The sequence below is a fragment of the Mytilus trossulus genome, unplaced genomic scaffold, assembly GCF_036588685.1.
Source record: "Mytilus trossulus isolate FHL-02 unplaced genomic scaffold, PNRI_Mtr1.1.1.hap1 h1tg000460l__unscaffolded, whole genome shotgun sequence".
Classification (NCBI taxonomy): Eukaryota; Metazoa; Mollusca; class Bivalvia; order Mytilida; family Mytilidae; genus Mytilus; species Mytilus trossulus.
The window spans coordinates 191555-214743 of record NW_026963371.1 but is presented as its reverse complement, the minus strand read 5'-3'; positions in this window follow the sequence as shown (position 1 = coordinate 214743).

Below are 23189 nucleotides of genomic sequence, written 5' to 3'. Positions count from 1 at the left end.
TGATTGTTCAAAGACCCTGTCATATACTGTATAGTAACATGATTGTCAAAAGAGTTTTTTATTCATCATCATGTGTTTTACTTCACTTCACGACATATATGGTTAAAGATCTAATTCCCGGAGAAGCGGAAACCTCTCATCCTACACGTAGTAAAATGTAGGAAGACGGCAATTTGAAAATAAAATTTAAACTTTGAACTATGTCATTATTTCACATTATCAAAACGGAAAAATATTTGTCAACAATAAATCAATTTTGAAGGAAAAATCTATGCATTGGTGATTGGCGATATGATTATTTTGAATTGTTCGCCTGTTTTAAGAAATGTCTGTTTGTCTTATTATTTTAATACCCAGGCGTTGTCAGTTTATTTTCAATCAATTAGTTTGACTATTCATCTGGTATCTTTCGTCCCTCCTTCGTGTGGTTGATATGTACTTCTTTTGAAAAGGATAACTTTTGAAATATTTAGGAAAATGAAATTAATAAAAACATTCCGTTTTTTACATTTTAGTTAACCAAGCCAAAGTTGCATGCACAATTTTTACCAAAATATAACTAATTGACTTTGCCTTGACCTTATTGGATTTTACTCGGTTTCTGAAACTTGCATATCGACAGAGTGTTACATATTGGTAATTGAATTGTATTATATAGGTCTTGTTCAAAGTAATTTCTTAAATTGCAACGAAAATAATTTCGTAATGGATAATTCATGTGGTCGATTTTGGACTTGAGTAAAACGGTTCCTCAGAATGGTGTCACACCACCAATTCATCCAATCAGCATTTAGAACATGTAAAACCTACGCTGACAAAACATAGTGCTTTGGTCGTTGGTGTTAACTAAAACAAGCAATAAGATGGACATAAATGAAACCTCACTGATGGAGAAATTGTGAGGCCAAATCAACTTTTTCGTAAATTTGAATTACAACTTTAGGGTAAATATGCTACTAAGTTTGCCTACATTTAGTAAAGATTGTTAGCAGTAGGCGACTTCCGGAATGTCAATAAACTGAATTACCTCTCACTAAATATGTAAATTTTTTTTTACATTTTGTTCATATGCAAAATTTTTCAAAAAACTTTCTTTTTTACAAACCAGAAAGTCTAAAATTACCAGTAATTGTACTCTACTGTACTGATTATTACTCGATCATTCTGATTGAGTCTAAATTTTACTGGACATTTACTTGACCAATCTTAACCATACTTGTATGTATTGATTTGTACTCGACCACAATCTAGACAATACTTAAAAGTCTGAACTAATACTCGATCAGTCTGAAACATTTGTAACTGTAAGACCCTTTAAAGCTTAATATGTGGTGAAAGGTTTTACTCATTGCTGAAGATCTGTTATAGTGACCTATAATTGCTAATTCCTTCGTCATTTGGTCTCTTGTGGAGAGTTATCTCTTTGGCAATCATATCGTATCTTCTCAGTACTTATATAAGTATCGCATGCAATTATCTAACCAAATGTCAGGCTTTTCTTAAACTTTTCTATGTGATCTCAAATCTGCAAGGCCAATAATATTTAGGTAACGGTTATGCAAAAATTTTCATTTTTCAGTAAACAAAACATACGAAGGATCATAAAACGGATTTATGAAGCTAAACATTTTTATTAATGATGCATACCGTTTCTCGATACAAAATTGTACGTCATTGCCAAAGAGATATCTCCCCATCAGAGACAACTCTCAATCAGAGACAACTCTTCACCAGTGACATCTCTTCATCAGTGACAACTCTCCATCAGTTACAACTATCAATCAGAGACAACTCTTCATCAAAGACAACTATCAATCAGAGACAACTCTCCATCAGAAACAACTCTCCATCAGTGACAACTCTCCATCAGTGACAACTCTCAACCAGAGACAACTCTCCACAGATACAACTCTCAATCAGTGACAACTCTCCACAGAGACAACTCTCCATCATTGACAACTCTCCGTCAGAGACAACTCTACAACAGAGACAACGCTCCATGAGAGAGAACTCTCCATCAGAAACAACTCTCCACCAGAGACAACTCTCAACCAGAGACAACCCTGAATCAGACACATCTTTCCATCAGAGATAACTCCCCATCAGATACAACTCTCTATCAGAGACAAATCTCCACCAGATACAACTTTCTATCAGAGGAAACTCTCCGTCAGAGACAACTCTCAATCAGTGACAACTCTCCACAGAGACAACTCTCCGTCAGAGACAACTTTCTATCAGAGAAAACTTTCCAACAGAGACAACTCTCCGTCAGAGACAATTCTCAGTCAGTGACAACTTTCCGTAAGAGACAACTCTCAACCAGAGACAACTCTCAATTAATCAGAGACACCTCTCCACAGATACAATTTTCCTTTAAAGAAAATTTTCCATCAGCGATAACTCTCCATCAGAGACAACCCTGCATTAGACACATCTTTTTATCAGAGACAACTCTCTATCACATACAACTCTCTATTACATACAACTCTTCATTAGAGACAATTCTCCATCAGAGACAACTCTACAACAGAGACAATTCTCCACCAGAAACAACTCTACAACAGAGACAAATAAACATCACAGACAACTCTCTATTACATACAACTCTCCATTAGAGACAACTCTCCAACACAGACAACTCTCTATTAGAAAACTCTCCAACAGAGACAACTTACCGTAGCGACAACTCTCCATCAGAGACAAATTTCCATCAGAAATTACTATCCATCAGAGACAAGTCTCCATCAGAGACAACCGTCTATCAGAGACAACTCTCCACTAAAGGCAACTGTCTAACAGAGACAACCGTCTATCAGAGACAACTCTCCATCGGTGACAACTCTCCACAGAAACAACTCTCCATCAGAGACAACTTCCCAACAGATAAACTTTCAATCTGAGACAACTTTCCATCACAGACAACTCTCCATCAGAGACAGCTTTCCATCACAGACAACTCTCCATCAGAGACAACTTTCCAACAGAGATAACTCTCCATCAGAGACAAATCTCCATCACAGACAACTCTCTATTACAGATAACTCTCAATTAGAGATAACTCTCCAGTAGAGACAACTCTCCACCAGAGACAACTCTCCACAGAGACAACTCTCCAGCAGAGACAACGCTTCAGCAGAGACACCTCTACATCAGAGACAACTCTCCACAGAGACAACTCTCTATCAGAGACAACTCTCTATCAGAGACAACGCTTCAGCAGAGACACCTCTACATCAGAGACAACTCTCCATTAGAGACAACTCTCAATCAGAGACAACTCTCCATCAGAAACAACTCTCCACAGAGACAACTATTCACTGAGACAAATCTAATCAGAGACAACTCTACATCACAGACAACTCTACATCAGAGACAACTCTCCGTCAGAGACAACTAGTCTGTATACAAGGTTTGCAAGGTCATCGCGTTTGTCAGACTGTTATGACTAAATTCGTTGGTTCTGCACTGATTGATACTTAAGTCTGAGAGTGTGAGAACAATATTTATTTGTTTTTTTTTTGTTTTTTGTTTTTTTTTTGTTTTTTTTTATGTTGGTTTTTTTTTGGGGTGGAAAGGGGGGGGGGGGTGCGTTGAAAAAAAAATCAGTAGCTTAATATACTCTTATTTCGGTGTTTTGTGTCTTTTGTCTTAAAGTTAGTTGTTTTTGTGTCTCGTACCGATCTTGTAAGATTATCCTATTGCAACTGCATGATTTTTAAAGTTTGTTCTTATGTTGTACTATTACGCCACTGTCCCAGTTTATGGAAGGATTGTGCGTTCACAAACATGTTTTACCCTGCCATATTCTTTTAATATGTGCCTGTGTTTAATCCGGAGCATGTAGTTAAGTGTTTGTCGTTGGTTCATGTCTTTTGACTCATATTTGATTTTTGTAAATTGTTTTGTTATATATAATAAGGCCGTTATAGTTTTCGTTTGGATTGTTTCACATTTTTTATGTCGGGGTCTTTCATAGCCGACTATACGGTATGAGTTTTTGTCATTCTTGAAGGCCGAACGGGTGGATTTAATTGCTAAAATCCACTACATTTGAACTCTGATGGATTGTAACCATACCAGACCTCCCCTTTTCTATATTACGTTACATTGGTGAACAAAAAAATAAACGATATAACAGTGATTTAAATAATTTGAAAAATAAGATGTGGTATGATTGCCAATGAGATAACTATCCAAAAGAGACCAAAATGACACAGACATTAACAACTATAGGTCACCGTACGGCCTTCAACAATGAGCAAAGCCCATATCGCATAGTCAACTAAAATAGGCCCCGATAAGACAATGTAAATCAATTCAAACGAGAAAACTAACGGATTGTTTGCCTATGTATATTTTTTGGTAAAACTGTGTACATGGTATGCAGTGTTTAGAACATTTGCGAAACAGCAGATATAGAAATCTGCTCTTTGAACATTTTGTTGAAGCCGTCAACTGTTGTACAAAGGATTGCTGAGGTTGGAAGTAGGTTCCATTGTACTATTGTATGCGCATAAAATAAGAATTTGTAAGAATCTTTACTGGTTTGAATTTGTTTATATAGTGATTGGTATGCTTATGTCTTGTTCTGTTGTCTGATTTAATGAGATCTTTAGGGTAGGTTGCTAAATGTTGGTGTGTAATTTTACTAGTCTTGTCTGTACTCGTCTCAATTGTAATGTAGGCCACTGTAGGTGTTCGAGGATATTTGAGACAGAGCTGGTATTGTGGTATCTATTACATGTATAGCTGGCAGCTCTTCGCTGGACCATCTCAATTTGATTGTTTCGATTTTTGTTGTGAGGGTCCCAGACACAAGAGCTGTACTAAAGCTTAGGTCTAACTAACGAAATGTATGCCCTTTCTTTTATTTGTTTAGGTGATTCTTTTAGGTTACGTTTTATAAAATTTAGCTGTCGATTTTCATTTGCTGTTCTATTATTTACATGTTTATTCCATTTGACATCTGATTGGATGGTTATGCATAAATATTTTGAAGCTGTTTCAGTTTGAAGAATGTGACCATGAAAGATGTAGTCATGGTTGACTGGTGTCTTTTTTTGTGTGATTCTTGGTATGGAGCATCTGAATCTAAGTCCGATGGTTTTGAATATGAATATGATGGTCTGGTAAGAGCTGACAAAAATGGGAAGCTAAGCGACAGATCAATTGAAATCGGAATAATAAATCAGTAAAAAATCATCCTGCCCCTCCTCTCCCCAGAATATCAAATAGTCATCTTCTTACTGTTATTGTCCGTGTAGTTTTTATATTCATACAGCTTATCGTCCCTACAGGGATGTTGTACTAAGGCTTGCCTTACCATGAAAACATTTATCACTCAGCTCACATTCTATTATATCTGCATTCATAAATTTATTAATGCCATTTACACTTGTTATGTGCCTCTGTCGTCTAAACTACATATCTAAATAGAAGAGGGAGAGGAGAGACAGAAGATATTCCCAATGCAAAGAAATACAAACAGAAATTTACCTCATCTGGCTCACTACCGAAGAACAAAAAAAAAACGCCCATCTATAGGAGGGTCACGTGGATGGGGTTAACAGAATAGAGAAAAATGGACAAAAAGGATATAGAATAATGAGGTGCTTAAATATAAAGAATAGACACAAATCAGGGGCGGATCCAGGATTTTGGAAAGGGGGGGGACGAAGTTTTGAAATTTCGCCGAGCGGAGCGAGGCGAAAAATTTGTTGAGACCTTTTTTGGGCTAAAAAAACCATCAAAATAAGTGTAATATGCACTATTTAAACGGTTCCTGGCGTGGGGCATGTATTTTTTTTTTTATAGTTGCTGTCAAGTGTAAGGGTTGGATATTTTTTATGCTGTATTCTCCTTATTTTAAAATTGTCTATCATAAAATGATAGTATTGATCTAAAGCTATGTACTGATATATTTGATGTAGGACTTGTCAGTAAAAAATAGACATGGAAATTCGATGAAATTTACAATACGACCGACACGTGTTAAAATAGACAAACAAGCAGTTTTTATCAAAATGTTTGATTAATTATGTTTCACCCAACATAACTAAGGGAACCGAAGTGAGGGGTTCAAAATCCACCAAAGACTACGAAAGTGTCTGAAATGACAACAAAGTTATGAATGACGATCGACAAATGCAGACATAAAGGTCACACCCGCCAGGCAGGTTACAGTCTGGTCTTGAAAAAAAGTATTCAATATATATAAGTCCGGCGAAACAGACATTCCGGTCAGACATGCAAACCCCGGCAACAAAAAATTACGCCCGTTTTCATTCATCATGTTCATTTAATGCTAAATAATTTTGTTGGAAATTTTTGTTTTTAGTAGCAAAAAATGGACAAGACTTGTTTTCAATCCAGATACGGCCAGAGTTTTTGTTTAAGGCAAGAATCAGAGTCAATTTTTTCTCTCTCAAATATCTCAGTCTGCCTCCTCAAATCAAATGCTTCGTACCTGAGACTTGAAATCTTTCTAGAGCTAATACTGACTGGGGATCATTATTCAGCTATGTTATTTTAAAAAAGGCTAGGGTGTTTGGGGTTAAACATGTTTTCGTAGGTAAATAATATTGTGGAACTTTTTTTCATGAGAGTATAATAGTCTATATAATAGAGTATTACTATTACTTTCTTTTTGGTGGAATAGTGAAACAGAAGTCAATACGTTCTTGCTCAATCCTGTGTCGCTTTGAAGGTTTCTTGATTGTCATGACATCCTCAGCCTAAGCAATGTGTATTACTGTAATTTGAATTTCAAAATGACCGAGTGACGTTTTTTCAACGCACTGATCAACTCCACCATAGCAAATCACATGACTTTGACAGTCAGTAAATACCAGAGAAAAATATCTTTATAAGAAAAGAATTGTCGTATACAAATTAAATACTCGGGAAATGGCAAAGTTCATGAATTCTAGTCTGATAAATCATTTTATAAAAAAAAAAAAAAAAAAGTCCGAGCAAAAGGGGGGGCGTACGCCCTCTACGCCCCCCTCTGAATCCGCCACTGCAAATAGACAAAAAAAGGACATAGAATAATGAGGTGTCAAAATATAAAGAATAGCAAAACATGGACAAAAAGTAAGAAAAATTATAGACTATAGTAATGAAGGACCGCGGCTCATCCAACTTCTCAGCCGCCTCCTGTCCATGATGCATTTTATTGGGGCTTTTTTTTAAAAGATCAGCTGTTCAATATTTAATACTATGAAGCAGTTAGTATACTAGACTCAGGGGTGAATCCAGGATTTTTGAAACTGAGAGGGATATTTCCAAAAACGGAATTTATATACCGTCGAGCGGAGCGAGCCGATTTTTTTTTTGGACAACTTATTGTAAAAAACATATAAATCGTGAGTAACATGAGAACTCTTTTTTTTTCGTTCAAAGGGGAGAGTGAACGACCTTTACGTCAACCTGGATCCGCCACTGCGACTGCAACCTTGTCTGATATATTTATCATGAGATTTTCCGGAGAAATAAGTCCTGAAACGAGTTGTACAATATATGCGCACCAGATTTATTTCGCGCCCCCTGTCAAAAGTCTGTTTCCTGTGAAAGAAATGGAAAAACAGACGACTTTGTTAAAATATACACTCTAAGATATACCAAGATATTGTGAGAACACAGAAAAGTAAGTGAAAATAAAACAGACTTCAATCGAAAAAAAGTTGGTTCTTCTAGAACGACAGTCGACATGTACAAAAATATGAATTTATAAAAAAATATCGTTACCAGTACAGTATATAACGACCTATTTACTATGGTTATGAAAAGAAATAAACTACTTTTGTTTATTTTTCTTAAAATTGTGATCGCATAGAAGTTTTCATATCAATAATTAAACTTTTGGATACGAGTTGTCTCCACTTAAGGTGGCTCGGCCCTTTAACAATGCGCATATTTTAATGCATGTTTCTTACGACGAGTACCTTGGAAACGGTCGCTTTCAGGGGTCTTCTCAAAAATAGCTTTGACGACCTTGGAACGCGGGCGTGTATGAAAGCACCCTTGACGATGTAAACAAGTGTTCAAAACAGAAAATACGAACGGTCAGAAATTCAGAGTGCTTTCTTCATTTTTCGCATAAATTACAGGGAAGCAACTCGCGCCAGACAAAATTACCGTATTTCACCAAAATAATCAACAGTCTGCACTGTTAGCCATTAGTCCAATGCCCCAGACTAGTAAATATTGATTCGGACTAGCGAAAAATTTCTTAATTTTATATAGTCATATAGGGACAAGTTTTGATATTTAGTTTCCAGACTAGTAGATGAAAAAGTTTTTGGCGCAGACTGAATCAAAATTTCGCTTTTTGATAACAAACAGTCATACGATAACCACATTTATATTCAGCCATCGTTTATTGATATAATTTCAAACAATATTTTATTAAAGTCATCAATAAAGAATTCATAATTAAGTAATTAATGGAGTGCATTGAAATCAGACCTTATGGGGTTGAGGGGTTAAACAAAAGCTTGCAACTTTTTTAAAAGCCTGGTGACCCCCATTTTTTTTTACCTTAAAATGCTCAAAAAGTTCATAGCTTTGACATATCTGTTTTTAAAAAAAATCTACCGGGAAAATTTTACGAAAAATCGATTAAATCAATATTTTTTGCCTTAAACTAAAATTAGAAAATGCATAAATTAGACATAAATCTGAAAATAAAAGGATTTTTAAGTCAAAAACAACAAAGGGAAAGGTTTACATTTCAAATTCTAATGTTTTTTCACATAAAAATCATACGGACTTGGTTTTAAAAGTCTTTGAATTTGATGTAACCGTTGTTGTTGATAGGGTGGACATGTTTTGAAATAGGGTCAAAATCGCACATTTCGCTTCAATTTGAGGGGGAAACGAGCCTGGTAACCCCCTTTTTTCTTTGCATTTTTGGATTCAGCATAAAAAAATCTACAGAATATGTGAAAATAAAAAAAATCTACCGGGGGTCACTATTGGGGTGAGCCACCTTAACTTAAACTGTTGGACTGTAGCACCGAGAAACAAGCATGACAAGAAGAAAACAAATTGAGGGTAAATAAATTATCAAGAAACATGCACCTGTCCTAATTCAGGAATCTGATGTACAGTAGTTGTCGTTTGTTTATGTAATATATACGTGTTTCTCGTTTTGTTTATATAGATTAGACCGTTGGTTTTCCCGTTTGAATGGTTTTACACTAATAATTTTGGGGCCCTTTATGGCTTGTTGTTCGGTGTGAGCCAAGGCTCCGTGTTGAAGGCCGTACTTAAACCTATAATGGTTTACTTTTTAAATTGTTATTTGGATGGAGAGTTGTCTCATTGGCACTCACACCACATCTTCCTATATCTATTAAAGTCATTCTTTAAAGTGGTGTTTTTTTTAAAAATGTATGGGAGCAACCATTCAACTTAAAAAAAAAAGGGGGGGGGGTATGGGTTTTTGTCTGAGTCCTTTCGAGCAAAGCCTGAACAATTTTATTTAGTTTTTCATGTTTTTCAAGGCTATCAATCATGCAAATTATCTTTTTCAATTTGACACTATAAGGTATGGGGAAAATCTGGATTCAGAATATTTTGTTTGTCATCTGCTTGAACAGAATATTTTTTTTCATCCAATTGGGGATCTAGGAAAAAACCATAAGCGCCTCCCCCCCCCCCCCCCCCCCCCCCCCTTGAAGTTAAATGGTCGTTCCCTTAACTTGAGATTTAAACGTAGACTTACTGATTGAGTTATGCAATATCATAATAGGGAATGTTGAGGTTTTTAAGCAGTTAAGCTGCTTTATGCGAGCACCCTAGATTTATGGTCTACCCAATAAATGCTGAAATATGTGCCACTTTTATTATCTGGCTGGCTATCATGTTATTTATAACTAATGGGACACTTTTTCATACTTTTTATTCTGGAATATAAAAAATATTACCATAAAAATGTTAACTGGTTGTCGATTTTCCCAAAAGTTTTGAAGTTGCACATAGGAAGTAGTGCTCGATAGAAGTCCTTCTATAGTTTATTATCCCCTGTGCTGTTGGCTAAGATGTCAAAGATCAACTGTATGAAATATTTGATCGCCGAAAATCTATAAAGATTAGTCGTTTACATTTCCCATATGGCAAAAGTCGTAGGAATATTGTTGGTCATCGATACGTATTACATACGTCAGTAGTCTTTTAATCAGCTGATATAAGTTGGCGGCAATTTCAAATTACATAAAAGACGAAATTTACGTACCTTTTAAATTGAGAGAATTCTGATGATACATTGGTACTTTATTATTAATCATTTTAATCGGTTTTTGTCTGAAATTATTGAGATTATTTAAATCATCTTTATTCAGTAATCTTAAATGTATGCTCATTTGTTTTTTTGTTAAATAATTCCGAATTCTCGCAAATAACCTTCATGCTTGTCAAATTAAGTTGTTGTTATTGTAGTTTTCTGATTGGTTGATGTCAAGGTCATTTTAAAAGGTTTGTTTTTGTATACAATGTAACATAATGCCACATGTGCTTTGATTAAGCTCAATGTTATTCAATAAATATTGTGATTAAAACTTTAACAACTGTTTTCTAAAGAACGGCATTATTTAACTTCAAAGTCGCATATTTTGTTGTAGAAATATTAATAACAAATCTGTGACGCATATCACACCGTAATTGTTTTTGATTTACAAGCACTTTTTGATTTCCGGAACAGAAAAATACGACTTTTTTATATGTTTCTTTTATAATTTTTCACATTTAAACACTCGTTAAGTGTTATTGAATCAATTCTATGCGATTCCTTCAGCAACTTTATGCTGGCAAACGATTTCCCCATGAAAATAATATGAAAAAAATCTCATGATACAATAAAAAGGTAACGACTAACGAGGCACTGTCGAGGCTCGAGAAACGTTTAATATGTTTTCAACAAGTTTAAGTTACAAACAAGTTTTTCTTAATTCCTACTATAACAGTTATTGAAAGTTTAAATAAATGTTTTTTTTTTTTTATTATGATATTAGTAATGGAAGATAGTTAACTTAAACCGTAATCAAGATATTTTAATTCAGTTATTAATTGAGACGTAAAAAAATTGAGAGTGAACATTGTGAAAATGGGTTATGTGTCATAGAGACAATATTCAGATCTTGGAGCAGACAACAGTGGAAGGTTTCCAATGGATCTTTAATACAGAGAGAAACTCCTTCACCCAAAGGATTGCTTTTTCTGGCCCCTTAACATAATAACAAAAATGTAAACTATTTCAACTGGTCACTTGTTCCAGTGGAACTTTTAAACCAGAGGAAGAACAAAGTAACTACAATGTAGTTAATAAGTTCCGGAGAACTTTACGCCTAGAAATTTCCAACGTTGCAACAAAAGAGCACTTGCAATAACTTGGACATCATACTAAAATCAGAAGTACATGTATACACAAGAAATTAATAAAATTTAAAAAAATGTACAAAACAATTATGAAAAATAAATATGATATACAGCTACAATCACCACATTAGTGGGTCCTCACTATGGACAGGTACATACAGAATGTGGCGGCTTAAACATCTTAACTGGCACAAAACTCTCCCCTAACATAGGACAGCGTATGTGTATAATCTAAGACATTGAATCTTTATAAATATAAATTGGAAATAACTTTTGAAAGTGGAAGGATTGCATAACATAAACATTACTGTACAAGCATTATTTGATACTTTAGAAATAGCTGAGAATAATGCCTCAGATAAAAATTTTGACTAATTTTTTACACTTATAATTCATCTGAACGTGGTCAAGTTTGCCTTTGGGTTTTTGATTAACTGCCTATAGCACCCTTTAATTTGGTGCTTTGATTTTTATAAAAGGATAATGTCATAATATGAAAATAAGATGTAGTTTGAATGCCAATGAAACAACTCATATGAAGGGGATGTCAGCAAACATAGGCAACGGTAAGGATTCAGCAATGAGAAAAATCCATACCGTATAGTTGGCTTATAAAGGCCCCGACATAAAAAATATCCATACCATATAGTTGGCTTATAAAGGCCTCGACATGAAAAATGTGGAACAATTCAAAGGAGAAAACAAACAGCCTGAATTATATTAACAAAACAATTTATGAAAAACAAATATGATTGACAGAAGAAATGAACAGGGTTGTGGAAATATTTGTTGTGAGAACTTGCCCCTAGTAAAACTAAATTTTACTTGTCGAGAAAAAAGTTACTTGCCCTGAATTTCCCAATAAATATTGAAGTAATTTATTGTAAGCTTGTATGATTCTTAATTTTTAACTGTATCACATGTGTATGAATAAAAGGATGTATATGGTTAACTTTTTTTAATGAAAGCCAGTATACATGGTATAGATACATCCATGATATTTTATAAATTTTGAAACGAGCCAAGGAATGACTAATTAATACATGTATTTATAATAAATCATTAAGTGTTCCTTTTATCTATTAAATTGCCAACAAATTAATACATTGTAATAATTTGTATATACTTTTAATTAGTAAGATGTGGGTGTTTTCTACAAATTGTGCAAAAATTAAATTTATTTCAGAAGTTTCTTCACCATGTTTACTGGAGAACCAAGGGCAGGGGAAATCTGTTAAGCATGACTTTTCAAGTTCTCGTTCGTCCTGAATATGCATGAAATATTTGCCTAGACATTAGGCAACCAACAATCAAGCAATCAATCAAATTCTCGTTTTCATTTTTTCATATTCTCTGTCTTTTTCCCTCTGCGTTTTTATGCCCCTGCCGTAGCAGAGGGGGCATTAAGCTTTACCCTTGTCCGTTCATACGTATGTACATGTACGTCCCAATGTTGGTTTCCATTCTCTAACTTAAGTTTGCCTCAACCAAATGTTATGAAACTTATACTGAATGCTTATTACCACAAAATGCAGCTCTATTTCAATTTTGGTGGTGTCACTTTAACCATTTTAACTGTTCTAGAGTTATGCCCCTTTACAAAAGCTGAATTTTTTGTTTCAGTTCTCTAACTTAAGTTTGCCTCAACCAAATGTTATGAAACTTATACAATATGCTTATAACCACAAAATACAGATCAAGATTGATTTTTTGGTGGTGTCACTTTTTACTGTTCTAGAGTTATGCCCCTTTACAAAAGGAAAAATTGCTGAATTTTTCGTTTCCGTTCTCTTACTTAAGTTTGCCTCAACCAAATGTTATGAAACTTACAATGTATACACAATACTTACATGACTTATTACTACAAATCACAGATTCCATGGAGATTGTTTGGCCCTGCCCCCTCAGTAATGGTCTATTGACGTTAAAACTTTTGCTTCGTTTACATGTATTTGTTTGTGATTTGGTCAGTTCAAGCTGAACCATAAGTGGTAGGCCAATGTTTATTGGTATGCATATATATAAGTATTAGCATGTCTCATTTTCATGGAGAATATTTGGCCTCGCAACTTGCGTTAATCTTCTTGACTTGAGACAGACACATGTCCAATGTGTTTATAAAGGGGGAACTATTTTATTTTATATTGAAACTGGGACTAGATATGTTATTTTTCAGCACAAACAAAATGTTATTTATATACTCTTTTTTTTAGGTCTAAAACGAAGTGAACGCTGAAGAAAAGAGTACAGAAATATAAAAACAATAATGTCCTGTTAGATATATACATGTGGCCTACATAGATCTGTTATATAGAAAGGAGGAAAGTGATTCAGGTAAATTGTGCTGTTAATTCAGAGTATTATGAACCTTTATATAAACAGTATTTATTTATAATGACTTAAGCCATTAATGATTTAATATACTACAGATCAGAGAAAAGTGATCTAAGTGGCATATATATAAAAACTATTTCAGCCTTTGACCATACAAAACATTTTTAATGATAAATCTATTAGCTATAATTAAGTTTTGTGTCGAACATAAAGCAATACACTATTTCATATCCATGTTGTTGAAATATTCATACACTGTAGCTGTAAACTCATAGTAGAGAAACTGAATTGATGAATTACTAAATGTAGTTTATCAGGCAATAGACAAAAATCATATTAAATGTGTTGAGTACATTAACTACAAACTAATAGCTTGTAGTTAAAAAAGTCAATTGTTTTGCTCAACCAGTAATGCGGTCGTATAAAGTTAAGGTGACTTGTGTTTAAATGTGTCGCTCTCTCTGAAATTGTACTGCAAGCTAAGGTACCATAACAGGCAGGAATTGATTTTGGGGGTAATTACTCCAAGGGGGGTTAAAAGAAAAAAAAATGGGGGGGGGGGGTTTCTTCATATTTTTTTGGTTTTTATAATGATATGGCAGGAGATACACACCAAACAGTGCTTAATGGCAATACAGCACAAAACAGCTGTGCTCAGTAAAGTCACAATTTTAGGATATAAAGCAACAGTGAAAAATTGTATCAAAAATAAAGAATACAGAAAAAGATGACCAAGGCACCCTACCAACACTGCTACTAAGACCCTCTCACTTTTCCCATAACTCAAAATAAATACCTAAACATATATATTCTTAAGCAAGAAGTATGGAGACATATTTTAGAATATGTAAATGGGTTACTCAATGCTAGGGAAAAAATAGAAGAGCTCAAAATTTCAAAAGCATCTTTCTATTATTAGTTTTCAAACACCAGTACTACATTATCTAGAAGTAGGACACACTTCCTAAAGTAAGTTAGGCTGTCTCTTTTCCGGTTAGGCCGATGCCTTAAGAAAGTTTATTGCTATAGCAAGCTATAGCAAACTTTCCAAAAATCAGATTGAGTTATCTTTCTTTATTCGGGTGTGCTCCTTCTTTGGAGGATTATAAACAGTACGTAAATATGATGTAAATATGATCACAATATGGCGGCCGATTTTGTTATTTTCTTATCAAAAATGAAGGCAGTCAATGACAAATACGTCTGAATTTTCTGTTTATTTTACGGAAAACAAGTAAAACAATGTCTTCAACAAGTTTATTATGGTTTTCCAACTTTCTGTCATTACGTTTCCTCCCTGAAACTACAGTAAACATCGCAGTTGTGCCCAAGTTGTTGTGTGCACATTTCATCAAAGATAATTGCTGACTGACCGATTCTATTTGAATGAATTAATGTTGATGCATTAATGACCCATCCAATAAACTGATTACCTATAACAACAGATTATGACACCAGTTGTAACCATTGATTAGCTTGGGGTCGTAAACAAAGTCATAAACTTTTCCCAAGTGATCGGGAAGGACGTGCGCCCTGCGCCTATAGCGCATATTCACCAGAAATGGCCCACGTGGCGCACGATATTTTTCACATCGTTTCGAAACGTTTAGATATCGTCAAATAGTTTTCCGATCGTGTTCCGTGCCGCCATGTGTGTGTACACAACTGTATAATGTTCCTCCAATCATAGGAGCACCTATATATTTTTAGGATGTCTCGGGTGTTTTCCTATGGTAATAGAACCATGCGGTTTAACGTCTCGGGTGTTTTCCTATAGAATAATAGAACCATGCGGTTTAACTGATAATCCAAAAAACGCAATTAACCATCATTCATGATATAATTTTTTATAAACAACTTTACATTTGTGAATTTGGCTATTACAGACGAGATTTAACTCTAATAATAATCTTTTAATTTAGTTTAGCTTACTATTATTTCGATTGAAAACCCCTGAAGCCTTTTTATGAATACAGTTTTTGTCTCCATAAAATGCGCTTAACTGTCCTTGTCATTTTTTGGTCTTTGGCTCGTTTTGACATTTTGTAAACATGACTTCAGCGAATTATTGTTTTGTTCTATCAATTAATGGTACTCTCTACCATTTGTCTACTGTTATTCTTGTCATCTTGATGAAGTATTAATAATAACACAATAAGTGCAGAGGACGTTCCTGAAATGTCCTCTAATACGGAATGTCTAGAATGAGTATGGTATCGACGAAGACCCAAATTTAATGTTAAAAAAACATGAACATGAACAAGCCAATCTTTAATATTGTCCGTTTTGGAAGAAGTTATTGTATATTCATTGAAATTACAGAATCACAGGAACAATATTATTTAAAAACATAAAGGTAAACTTGTACCAACACCTCTTTTCCAAAACATGAGAAAATAATGATACTTTTTATTTTTTTACAGAAGTCAATAAACGTATTTACACTTTTGGTATTTAGCTGTATCTTGCCTCCAAATGACCTTAGATCGACTCCGAATCACCTTTTGACGTCAAGTAACAATTACTTTTAAATTGGGACGTCAAATATTTTGAATTATCATTGTAAAGATAAAAAGGTAAAGGTAACTAAGGTGTTCACTTCTCATTGTTGAAAGCTGTACCATACGCTCTTAAATAGTCTGACAACTACACTAGTACATGTTGGGAAGGTAGGCAGTCTTTCTTTCTTTTACCAGAATTGAGTTTCCAGATGGTAAAAAGAGAACCACTTCATGGAATTTTTCAGTGAGTTTTTTTGTACCTTTAAGCAATGATGAAATTTTATTTCGGTCATTTTGATTTGTTCCTTTCTAGAATTATGGTCCTTGATCATTGGGGAGAATTAAAAGATTTGTTTGTATCTGGATGATAAAGAAAAAACAACTGAAATGGTATATACATTATGAAATTTATTATACTGAATGTCCTACCATTTTTGTCTTTTACAGTTTAATTTTATATCAAAAGGATTTTCTATGACGTCACGTACATAACAACGTTACGAGTATTAGAAATAAACAACAAGACGTTTTTTTTTTTATTTTGACAGTTAAATAATAAAATTTGATCCAAAACGTTAAACTTAAGCATTGTATTCATCTACTTGATGTAAATTCAATCCATTGTCCTTTAAATTGTCGATTTTTGATTGGTTTAGAGGAGAGGGTAACATTCAAAAAAATTGTCACCCTCTCAGTTATGTGATAGAGTAAAATGACATCCTCGTATTAGCCAATCAAAATATGGCATTTTAACGTGAAGTATAATAATATGAAATGTTAAAGGTATGTAATTGAGCACTGAACACAGGCGAGACTCAGTATCACTCATTTCAGTATTTACCGTTTCAGAGTTGTGGTTGTTGATAATTTTCAATTAGCAGAAACAATCAGCCCGTCAATTATTACTCAAAAGATTTAAACATTTATTTTTCTATTTTAGGAAATATGGAAGATTGGAATGAGGTAAGATGTTTTCTTCTTTAAAGTCAAACAGTCGAGTGATTTTTTTTAGCCTGCAACTTTTATGTCGCGAAAGCGAGACAATGTGATCCTAGATTCCCTCGATGGCGTCAACATTAAGGTTCATTCTGTTGTTAAATTTTTTTTTTAGACATCAATTTTTTTTGTCAAACCTTCATGGAATTTTAAGAAACTTGGACAGAAGCTTTTTTATGGACAAAATACTGTAACCATTATAACTCGTCCAATACAGCATTATGTTTTTCAACTACTCGCTCAACATGGGAAAGTAGTGACGAAGACCCCTAAACATACGAATGATATTCACTAAAACAAAAGATTTTGACGGAAATGCAACGAACTCAAAAGAGGTCTATTCATTTTAATTACCCGAGCTTACCTATTGTTTATCATAAAACTTGGAAGTAGTGATTAACACCTGTAAAAACACATAAGTGTCAAATATGTCCCCACTGACAAAAAGGCTACTTAATCATTAAATAGTCACTCTTTATTAATTTCTTTTTCTTGATTGAAAATATGTTTTTGGGAATATTAAAAACAACACTGTTATTTCTTTAACAGAAAGCTCAGAGACATTCAAAGTAAATCTGTCAAACAAATTATATCATCAAACATACAAATATTACACTGCTCCTTTCCAAGTTGTAAAATATTGCATGTTTATATTGAAAATATTGAAACACAATTTTCACTCAGATAAGCTTTTTTATGTGAGAATGAAATGTTTTAAAAAAATTCTTTTTCTTCTTCAAAACTTAGGAACAGTATACAATGTAATCATAAGCAGGGTTTCCCCTGGGTCTATTTTCTTTTTCACTACCTCTTTTGACAAAACTATATTTTTCGCCACTTTCAATCCCCCCCACCCCAACTATTGTTTGTCACATATGTCTCCCTTGTATTAAGCAATCAAAATCAGTCATTCTAAGGTATAGTTATTTTCTGGCATTATCTAGAAAAACATTTCAGTTACTACTTTCTTTACATTCTGTTAAATGTAAACTCCATTTCTTACTTACAGAAACTCCTTGAAGCTGCTACAAAAGGAAGAGTAGAAGAATTGAAGCTTTGCCTAGCAAACGGAGCTAACATTGATTATCGAAAGGTAAACTTGTAACATTGACTATCAAATATGTAAACTTGTAACATTGAATATCAAGTAGGTAAACTTGTAACATTGAATATCAAGTAGGTAAACTTGTAACATAGTAGGTAAACTTATCATGACACAATAATGGTGTTCAACACAAAACATGATACATTATGACTTAACACTGATTTTCAATACAGAACATGAGACACATCATGACACAACACTGGTGTAAAACACAGAACATGTAACACATCAGGACACTACAGTTATGTTCAACACAAAACATGAGTCACATCATGACACAACAATGATGTTCAACACAATACATAAGCCACATCTTGACACACCACTGGTGTTTGACACACAATATGACATCATGACACAACACTGATGTTCAACACAGAACATGGGACACACCATGACACAACACTGATGTTAATCACAAAACATGAGACATATCATGACACAACACTGATGTTCAACACTGATGTTCAACACTGATGTTCAACACAGAACATGGGACACATCATGACACAACCATGGTGTTTAACTCAATACGAATATGAATCATGACACAACACTGAAGTTCAACACAGAACATGAGAGACAACATGAAACAACACTGATGTTCAACACGGAACATGAGACACATGACACAACATTCATGTTCAACACAGAACATGACACATATTAGGACACAACATTGATGTTCAACACAGAACATGACACATCATGACACACCACTGATGTTCCACACAGAAAATGAGACACATCATGACACAACACTGAAAACATACAAGTAATCAGAGTACTGCACTAAATGTGAAACATACCATTTTTATATGACTGCCAAAATTTTTAAAAAAATTGTCGTATATTGGTATGACGTTGGCGTCGTTGTCGTCATCTGAATACATTTGGTTTTAGCACTATAACTTTAGTATAAGTCAAAAGAAATCTATGAAATTTGAATACAAGGTTTATGACCATCAAAGGATGGTTGGGATTCATTTTGGGAGTTTTGGTTCCAACAGTTTAGGAATTAGGGGCCACAAAAGGTCCCAAATAAGCATTTTTCTTGGTTTTTGCACAATAACTTTAGTATAAGTGAATAGAAATCTATGAAATTTTATCACAAGGTTTATGATCACAAAAGGAAGGTTGGGATTGATTTTGGGAGTTTTGGCCCTAACAGTTCTGGAATGAGGGGCCAAAAGGGTCCAAAATTAAACTTTGTTTGATTTCATCAAAAAATTAATTATTGGGTTTTTTTTATATGCCAAATATAACCGTGTATATAGATTCTTAATTTTTGGTCCTGTTCTCAAATTGGTCTACATTAAGGTCCAAAGGGTCTAAAATTAAACTGAGTTTAATTTTAACAAACATTGAATTCTTGGGGTTCTTGATCTAAACATGTACTTAGATTTTGATTATGGGCCCAGTTTTCAAGTTGGTCCAAATCGGGGTCCAAAAATTCAATATATGGGGTTCTTCAATACGTTGAATCTTACCATGTATTTAGATTTTTAATATTTGGGCCTGGTTATCAAATTTGTCCACATTGAGGTCTAAAGGGTCTAAAATTGAAAATTATTTGATTTCACCAAAAATTGAATTCTTGGGGTGCTATGATATGCTGAATCTAACCATTTTAAATATTGGACCATAATATGAAAATGTCCAATTATAATTTTTATAATTTTTTAAGTTTAAGTTCTTAGACCACATTCATTCTGTGTCAGAAACCTATGTTGTGTCATCTATTTAATCACAATCCAAATTCAGAGCTGTATCAAGCTTAAATGTTGTGTCAATACTTGCCCCCACTGTTCAAGGTTCGACCTCTACGGTCGTATAAAGCTGCCCCCTAACAACACACAACACATGGTCTGGACCTGACTACTCAGAGTAAATAGACAAACAAATACAACAAACAACACATGGTCTTGACCTGACTGCTCAGAGTAAATAGACAAACAAATATAACAACACACAACACATGGTCTTGACCTGACTACTCAGAGTAAATAAACAAACAAATACAACTTACAAAACATGGTCTGGACCTGACTACTCAGAGTAAATAGACAAACACATATAACAACAAACAACACATGGTCTGGACCTGACCTGACTACTCAGAGTAAATAGACAAACACATATAACAACAAACAACACATGGTCTGGACCTGACTACTCAGAGTAAATAGACAAACAAGTATAACAACAAACATCACATGGTCTGGACCTGACTACTCAGAGTAAATAGACACACAAATATAACAACAAACATCACATGGTCTGGACCTGACTACTCAGAGTAAATAGACAAACAAATATAATAACACACAACACATGGTCCGGACCTGACCTGACTACTCAGAGTAAATAGACAAACACATATAACAACAAACATCACATGGTCTGGACCTGACTACTCAGAGTAAATAGACAAACAAGTATAACAACAAACATCACATGGTCTGGACCTGACCTGACTACTCAGAGTAAATAGACAAACAAGTATAACAACAAACATCACATGGTCTGGACCTGACTACTCAGAGTAAATAGACAAACACATATAACAACAAACAACACATGGTCTGGACCTGACCTGACTACTCAGAGTAAATAAACAAACAAATATTACAGCACACAACACATGGTCTGGACCTGACTACTCAGAGTAAATAGACAAACAAGTATAACAACAAACATATCGCATGTCCTGGACCTGACTACTCAGAGTAAATAGACAAACAAATATAACAAACAACACATGGTCTGGACCTGACTACTCAGAGTAAATAGACAAACAAATATAACATCACACAACACATGGCCTGGACCTGACCTGACTACTCAGAGTAAATAGACAAACAAATATAACAACACACAACACATGGTCCGGACCTGACTACTCAGAGTAAATAGACAAACAAATATAACAACAAACAACACATGGTCCGGACCTGACCTGACTACTCAGAGTAAATAAACATACAAATATATCAACAAACAACACATGGTCTGGACCTGACCTGACTACTCAGAGTAAATAGATAAACAAATATAACAACACACAACACATGGTCCAGACCTGACCTGACTACTCAGAGTAAATAGACAAACAATTATAACAACAAACAACACATGGTCTGGACCTGACCTGACTACTCAGAGTAAATAAGCATACAAATATATCAACAAACAACACATGGTCTGGACCTGACTACTCGTAGTAATAGACAAACAAATATAACAACAAACATCACATGGTCTGGACCTGACTACTGAGAGTAAATAGACAAATATTACAACACACAACACATGGTCCGGACCTGACTACTCAGAGTAAATAGACAAACAAATATAACAACAAACAACACATGGTCCGGACCTGACCTGACTACTCAGAGTAAATAAACATACAAATATATCAACAAACAACACATGGTCTGGACCTGACCTGACTACTCAGAGTAAATAGATAAACAAATATAACAACACACAACACATGGTCCAGACCTGACCTGACTACTCAGAGTAAATAGACAAACAATTATAACAACAAACAACACATGGTCTGGACCTGACCTGACTACTCAGAGTAAATAAGCATACAAATATATCAACAAACAACACATGGTCTGGACCTGACTACTCGTAGTAATAGACAAACAAATATAACAACAAACATCACATGGTCTGGACCTGACTACTGAGAGTAAATAGACAAATATTACAACACACAACACATGGTCTGGACCTGACTACTCAGAGTAAATAGACAAACAAATATAACAACACACAACACATGGTCCGGACCTGACCTGACTACTCAGAGTAAATAAACATACAAATATATCAACAAACAACACATGGTCTGGACCTGACTACTCAGAGTAAATAGACAAACAAATATAACAACACATGGTCTGGACCTGACCTGACTACTCAGAGTAAATAGACAAACAAATATAACAACACACAGCTTATGGTCTGGACCTGACCTGACTACTCAGAGTAAATAGACAAACAAATATAACAACACATGGTCTGGACCTGACCTGACTACTCAGAGTAAATAGACAAACAAATATAACAACACACAGCTTATGGTCTGGACCTGACCTGACTACTCAGAGTAAATAGACAAACAAATATAACAACACACAGCTTATGGTCTGGACCTGACCTGACTACTCAGTGTAAATAGACAAACAAATAACACAACACATGGTCTGGACTTGACCTGACTACTCATAGTAATAGACAAACAAATATATCAACAAACAACACATGGTCTGGACCTGACTACTCATAGTAATAGACAAACAAATATATCAACAAACAACACATGGTCTGACCCTGACTACTAAGAGTAATAGACAAACAAATATAACAACAAACAACACATGGTCTGGACCTGACTACTTAGAGTAAATAGACAAACAAATATAACAACACAACACATGGTCTGGACCTGACTACTCAGAGTAATAGACAAATATTACAACACACAACACATGGTCTGGTCCTGACTATATATACAGCTACTGAGAGTAAATAAACAAATATAACAACACACAACCAAGGTCTGGACCTGACTACTCAGAGTAAATAGACAAATATAACAACAAACAATACATGGTCCGGGTTGTCTGATTTGGTACAGGCACAAAATTTGGAGAGATTAAACCATATTTGCTTTAGTACAATTCCCCCTTGGCCTATCTAGACCATTGGTATTAAAAATAAAACACAGAATAATAAACCCTGCACTGTTCAATTACCCTTGGTCTGTATGGAAACTGATACTTAGTCATTATACTGAATCAACATTAAATCAAAATTCTCAGTTTTAATGGAAAAAATGTATGCAGGGTTTG